Here is a 6,878-nt window from a genome sequence, read left to right as displayed (position 1 = left end):
CCAATCAATATCGCATTTTCCACTGGCACCTCCTATGCGGCTGTAAAGGGCTGGTGTCAGAAATAATGACAGATGGAACCGGAGACCCCGGGTGTGGGAAGGAGCCCGCACCCGGCCCCTTGCGTAACTCCGTGCTAATGGTATCGCTTACACAGCGGCGTGTGCGGCTGTTAGGGAGATGTACTTACACGCTGGAGGAGCTCGCGGGTTCCAATTTTGGGGCGAGGCACTGCTGTTAGGCTTGAGAAACCCGGCCTGCTTCGGTACACGTCCAGCTGCGTAAACTGATAAATGTGTGCATGCCTGATTACGAGCACAAATGGCTGAAGAAAACCTTAAGTATATGTTTTGCATACATCAGGGGCTGCCCAACCCTGTTCCTGGAGGCCTACCGTGGAGTACGCTTTCAGTTTAACCCAGATTTGGTACGCCCGTTTTTACTAATTATCAGCTCAGCGAGATCTCTGGCTGTTGAATGAGGTGTGCTTTGTTAGGGTTGGAGCGAAAACCTACAGGACAGTAGACCTCCTGGAACGCGGCTGGGCAGCCCTGGCAGACACATTTTGCTGTCCACTGGGCATACCATTATTTTTAAATTCTCCATTTGGTTAAAAATGAACCAATTCTCTGTGTTTTTTCATAGCACACAGGGCTTTGTCTGTGTTTAAGGAACTAGAGCTATACCTAAAATATTTAAGATTTGACTATTTACAGGTTGTACCCTTAAGCAAAAAAAAAATTTACCAGATTTGATTTAGAAAATATTCCTCTGTACAAATGGATGTCAGCTCACAATGTTGCCTTTAAGGTAATAAAGAAAACTCATGCATAAGAAACACATATTTTAACCTGAAGTTGGGAGGTGCGGTGACAGTGAGAGATTTTGAGAATTGCCAGAAAACTTGGAATAAAGAAACTGATGGAAAAAGTTGACTAAGTATATTTCAATTAAGTATTAAGCAGGCCTTATCCTCAGTATGGCAAATCTTCCAGAGGAGCCTTTGTCTTACAAATTCACTCCTTAATTTTGTCCCCATCTCAGTATTTTGACTCTGTTGGGTCAGATTTACTCGGAGAGCCAATGATGAGCATAATTGAAAGGCCCTTGTGGAAGACGCATTAAGCTCTCATGTCCTGAAAATTAAATAAGCATCAGTGCCCCTGACAGGCAGTTACTGATTTTAACCGGATTCTAGAAAATGGTGGACTATGCTGGATGCTCATTCCCAACCCAATCAGCCAATGTGCCACGAGACGGGTGCTCCATTCTCAGCTCTTTATAGATAGCGGGAAACTACAAGTGGCAATTGGAAAGCTCCCTGATTTTCAGATAGTGAAAATTCTAGATTGTTCAATTAAGTTGATAGATGAGGGGCCCGGACAAAGCATATGACTGGGAAATAGGCCTGAATATACAGCAGATGCCCATTTACAGGGTCTATTTATGAAAATAAAAAGAGCTATAAATGTCAGAGATTAGAGAGTAATAGCGGAGTAAACAAAAACTCTAAAGCAAAGCGATAGTTGTGCAGGTTTTTGTGTCAAACGGGCACATTTGAGTGCAACTGAAAAAGAACCTTAAAGTTCACATCTTGCTTTAAGCAAATTTCTGTTTTATGTTGACAGTTTTTGTTAGTTTGAGAGTGTGAATACATTTTCTTTCCAGCATTGAATATTTATGTGAACGCACACAGACGCATCCATGAATGCACACACACATACAGTACACACACACACAAAGCACAAAGGCTCATAAAATTCAAAGCTGAGCATCTGATATCAGTTGAAAGAGGCGGGGGGCGAAAAAAAAAAAATCACCAGGAGATGCGTCTTCCTGCGTCGAAAGAGAACGCGCTCCATATTCTTCCTTATCCAGATCCTCCTTTGAGGCACGAAGATTACGCGGTTTAACAAACAATGCGAGGAGTATCGGAGCCGCTCATCTACGCCGCAACCGAAGGGGATCAATATCACCATCAGCGCTGTATTTCATTTCGGTCGGGGAAAACACAGCCTATTTAATCTATTAAACGCTCAGGTGCTTTTGTCAGCGAATGCATTGCAGTAAATGAGCGGCTATGAAACCCCGTTCCTTCTGACTTCCAACGGCAGGTGTGATTGGGAATATTCGGTTTGTCTCCTTCGGTTTTTCGTTCTGTGATCAGGGAGCTGGCCGGTCATACGTTTAAGCTCAGTCTGAGCGTGAGGCGAGGCAAGGCCGAGGGGCGGGACTAAAAACCAGAAAAGAAGAAGAGAAGCACGCCATTACATTACAGGCATTTAGCAGACGCTCTTTATCCAGAGCGACTTGCACAACTTTTACATAGCATTATATACAGCTGGATATATACTGAAGCGATTCAGGTTTAGCACCTTGCTCAAGGGTACAACGGCAGTGTCCTACCCAGGAATCGAACCTATGACCTTTCGGTCACAAGCCCAGTTCCTTTAGCCACTGTGCTACACTGCCGCCTACCTAAAGAACCTAAAGAATCGCAGGTTGAGTACTTGGGTAGGAGACTGCCGTTGTGCCCTTGAGCAAGGTACTAAACCTGCATCGCCGAGTTGATATCCAGTGTATAAGACGCAACTACAAGCTATGTAAAGTTGCAAGTCGCCTGAATAAGAGCGCTGCTAAATGCCGTATTTATAATCCCAGCCCAGACATTGAAAAATGCCAAATTATAATATCTTAAGCAAAAAAAAAAAAACACACCACTACATACATTGCCTTTTTTGGAACAGATCATGTCATCTCTTACATTCCTACAAAGCAAAATATATACTAAAAAATAAACATGAAATCAAATACTGCTACAAATATGCGATGTCACATATTTTACACTTAAGACTTGACTGTATGTTGACAGTCACTGCTTGTTTTCCACAGGAGCAGATCGCCTCTGTGGAACTGCTTGTGCCTTTTCCCTGCATGGACCATTTGGAGTTCTCTCTCTCTATCTGCAGGGGCAATCAGCAGGAATTAACAGAGAGTCTGGCTTATCGGGGCATTTGGCCCGGTGCCGAGGAGGAGCGAGGGGAGGAGGGGAGGGGGGGGGCGGAAGAGGAGGACTGATGGAGGACGGAGGGGAGACGGGCTGGAGGAGGGGGACGGGGAGACGCGGGAAGGAGGGACGGAGAGAGAGAGGAGAGAGAGGAGGAGAGAGAGAGGTAGAGAGAGAGAGAGTAGAGAGAGAGGAGAGAGAGAGAGGAGAGGAGAGAGGAGAGAGAGAGGAGAGAGAGAGAGAGAGAGAGGAGAGAGAGAGAGAGAGAGAGAGAGAGAGAGGAGAGGAGAGAGAGAGAGAGAGAGAGAGAGAGAGAGAGGAGAGAGGAGAGAGAGAGAGAGAGAGGGAGAGGAGGAGAGAGAGAGAGGTAGAGGAGAGAGAGAGGTTGAGAGAGAGAGAGGTAGAGAGAGAGAGAGGAGAGAGAGAGGGAGAGGAGAGAGGAGGGAGAGAGCAACGGTCGCGAGCCGCCGACCGACCCGAGCGCCGTGATTCGTTTTTACACGGCAAGAATAAAAACACCTGGATGGGATTCGCCTTGTCTAGAAAGGATGAGGGAGAGGGAAGAGAGCAAAAAGGAAAAGAATAAGTAAAAATACGCACCAAAAAAAAATTTATGATCGGGATGTTTCAGTTCTGTAGAAGTAAGGAAAACAAGCTCTGGTTCTCTATCTCCACTCTGAAGACCAACTCTGGCCATTAGGTCTTGTGTGGGATCTCGATCGAGCCGCTGAAACAAAGCGAGACAATGGGATTAAGGGCACAATTATGAGACTACGCACTGTCTGTGCGTAATACACTGTCTGCATTTTATAACAGAATTACACTTTTCACCCTTCTGTTTCTGGCTATTGTCTCTTATCTATAGTTTGTTGTCCCATGACTAAGTAAAAAGCTCATATTAATGACTGACCTCCTAGACCTCCAAGTGTGAATTCTGTGGAGATGTAGGTGAATCTGTGGCCACACAGAATTTGAAAAAAGCAAAACTACACTCAAATGCGGGAAATATTGGCACCACTCACTTCCATTATTTGCCATTGGCACACCCATATCCTGCCAGGTCTCAGGGGTCACATCATATCTTACACAATATGGAGAACGGTTCCACATAAATCTCGCTAAACAAATGGCCAGCTGTTACTGGCCAAATAACAGGGTGTGATAACACAGTTTTTCATCCATTTCGCTGATAAAGTGAAGACATTGTGTTAACTTTCAGAACAAATGATATATATATTTTTTTTACATTTGCTAAGATTTGATGTCCAAACTTGACAAAAAATCACAGCAGTCAGTGCAAATAAATCGAGGAACACTAACATGGAGGTGACCCTGCCATAATACACGTAGGCAAAATTTGAATGAAAGACCAGGCTATATGTGGAGTTGTGCGAACTAGATCTTTGCGTTTGTCTGTGCTGGAGGGGTGGCGTTACATTGGGGGCAGTGTGAATGCATTGCACACCCCTTCATCAGGAATTCAGCATTTACAGCCCAACTACTGGTCATTGTCCTTTCGAGTACAATTCAACCAATAATGGGATGGTCAGCTTTAAGAAGCGAGTAGACACGGCGTAGCTTTGAGAAGCGAGTCACCGTTGATTGACAGAGAATGAAAATACTTTAGAATATAAAGGCCGCTAATGCAGCGATGTTGCCGAGGATTATGCTGCTGGGGCAATATGCGATTACGCACTCGTTCTCAGAACTGCGTCAGGAGGCTTTCTGATCGATATGATCTAAAGACTTAAAAAAACCAATAACACGAACTACGCCTGATCGTGTCGACAAATGTTCGGATTTTGAAAAAAAAAATAATAATCCTTAGATATTAATCCGTACGGGCATGTTTGCCCCCGACTGCTCCGCAAAACCCAACGTGCGCGTTCTCGCAGCCTGTACACCTGAACGGCAACGCGGCAGGAGCGCGCCCGCGTCGTCATCTCGCATGGGGGGGACGACAAACTTCCCTTTTCCCTTTTGGAACGGGCCCCCGGTCCCCCCCCCCCCCCCCCGTTGCATGCTAGGCCTGGCTCATTATCAGACGGCCACCTGAATGGGACTCCTTGTTGTAATAAGAAGCCAGTCTGACAGCCCCGGCCACAGCCTCAGCCGCAGCATTCCAGCACAATCAGTTCTCGCTCGGCGCGGCTCAGCAGCCCCTTATGCACCGCTGGAACTTGAACTCCGAGGGCTAATGGGCGACTTTTTCCCCCGTTGTCTTTTCCAGGCTGCGGCAGAGCTATCAGCAATGCTAACTTTGGGTTTCAGGCATCGTTTGTGAGCCGAGAGGGGACACCAGGGCCAGCAGCAAATGCCATCTAAATTTTTTTTAAATAGAATGAAGAAACTCAGTATGCAGTGAGTTAGCCAAATAGCTACTTAAAACATTTTTGAGAGGAAATTGTACAGTGCTCAAAAAAGCAAAAACTATCACAGAAAAAGGATGATTCGCATTTGCAGCATTAACAATGGTTTGTTACACTGACCAAGTAGGGCAATATTTCAGGCCAATAAAATCTACTGTTTTCCAGTTGAGATGGTGCAAACTTACTGTTGATTGTTATTATAGTCAATTTTCAGCTAATTTTTTACAGCACTTTTCTTAATGTGTAAATGTTTTGTTACATCATTTTTTATTAGGTCTCACTCCAAGTTGCACTGCATTGATTTTATTCATAATTTTAGTAGTTTGCTTCAGTCAAAATGTATTATGCATGGCTAAATGGCAAATGTGCCATCGGAAACAAATCTATTAAGATGCATCTCTGTTAAATCAATGTTAAAACAACTTAATTATGGGCTGATTGGCACCATATGGGGTATGCCTGTGCATTGAAATGAGTCCTATATATAATCTACCTCATGTTGCCCTGTATTAACATACTACAGTAACCTACCACTGTAAACACTTACAATCAATTGAAGAATGTAGAATTACAGAAGGCCTTAGTTAATATTTAATAGTAATTCCATGTGAAGTATTCACGTAAAATACAGGCATGCTGGTCATAATTGCAATTGCAGACATCGTCTGGTGATATTAATCCAATCCAAATGGCGCTGTCATGGGAATCCAGGTCAGCCACTTTGTCATTGCAGCATGCTTCCGTAAGCCACTTATTCTTGGGTGGGCAACACTTCTAATAGGACCCAGTGTGACTTTAATGGTCAGAGTTCTCATTTTGAAAAGACAACAAAAAAAAAGCAGTCACTGGGCTTTCCTATGTGTGCTTTACTTCCTTATCTATAGTTCTGGGCCCTGTAGCCCCGAGTGGTAAAGCAGCCATTGTTATGCAGGGGTCCGTTGACAGGCACTTGATGCACCTCTAGCTGCCCTGAGCGGGATTTATTATGCCTCCCTGTGCATTCTTTAGTGCCCAAGCAGTAGGTTGGATTCACAGTGCAGGAGAAAGTCTGGCGAAATCCAACTGAGAGATACTCCTATGTAGAGCATAAATAAATTGTGTGAAGGGTGTTGCGCAAGAGAAAGGTGATTTACAAACTAGATCAAAGGTTAATTGGCAGAAAGGCAAAATATTATTACATTTAAAAGTACCCCAAGCACATTTTAAAATCATTTCAATCATTTAAATATTCATTTGGAGAAGACATGTCTTTGTATAGGCCATAAGAAATAACCTCACAGGTACGCTATTTTATCTTTTAGTGCTTGGCAGTTTTATTACAATTGAAATTAAAATGAGCTATTTAGCACTCTCCACACCGACCTACAAAGCAGTATAGCATTTGTACATTGTTTTGGTGGTATGCATGGACCATTTCATAAATCAGTAGAAACATGAGGGACATTAAGCAATGCCTGCACTCCACCCATCTATATCTCAGAGCATTTTAGTGTCCCTCCCGAAG

The 6,878-nt window shown here is 44.1% G+C and overlaps 1 long non-coding RNA gene across 1 annotated transcript; it reads right to left on the bottom strand.

Moving 5' to 3' along the window:
* Positions 1-1,592: 1,592 nt before the first annotated feature.
* Positions 1,593-3,063, bottom strand: LOC135257248 (uncharacterized). Its single transcript, XR_010330623.1, has 2 exons — positions 2,875-3,063; positions 1,593-2,231 (listed from the first exon to the last, which is right to left on the bottom strand). It is a non-coding gene; the product is annotated as an uncharacterized LOC135257248 (long non-coding RNA).
* Between the last annotated feature and the right edge of the window lie 3,815 nt (positions 3,064-6,878).

Source organism: Anguilla rostrata, chromosome 6 (genome assembly GCF_018555375.3).
Source record: "Anguilla rostrata isolate EN2019 chromosome 6, ASM1855537v3, whole genome shotgun sequence".
Lineage (NCBI taxonomy): Eukaryota > Metazoa > Chordata > Actinopteri > Anguilliformes > Anguillidae > Anguilla > Anguilla rostrata.
Note: the sequence above shows the minus strand (reverse complement) of the source record. Positions and strands in the feature narration are given on the sequence as shown.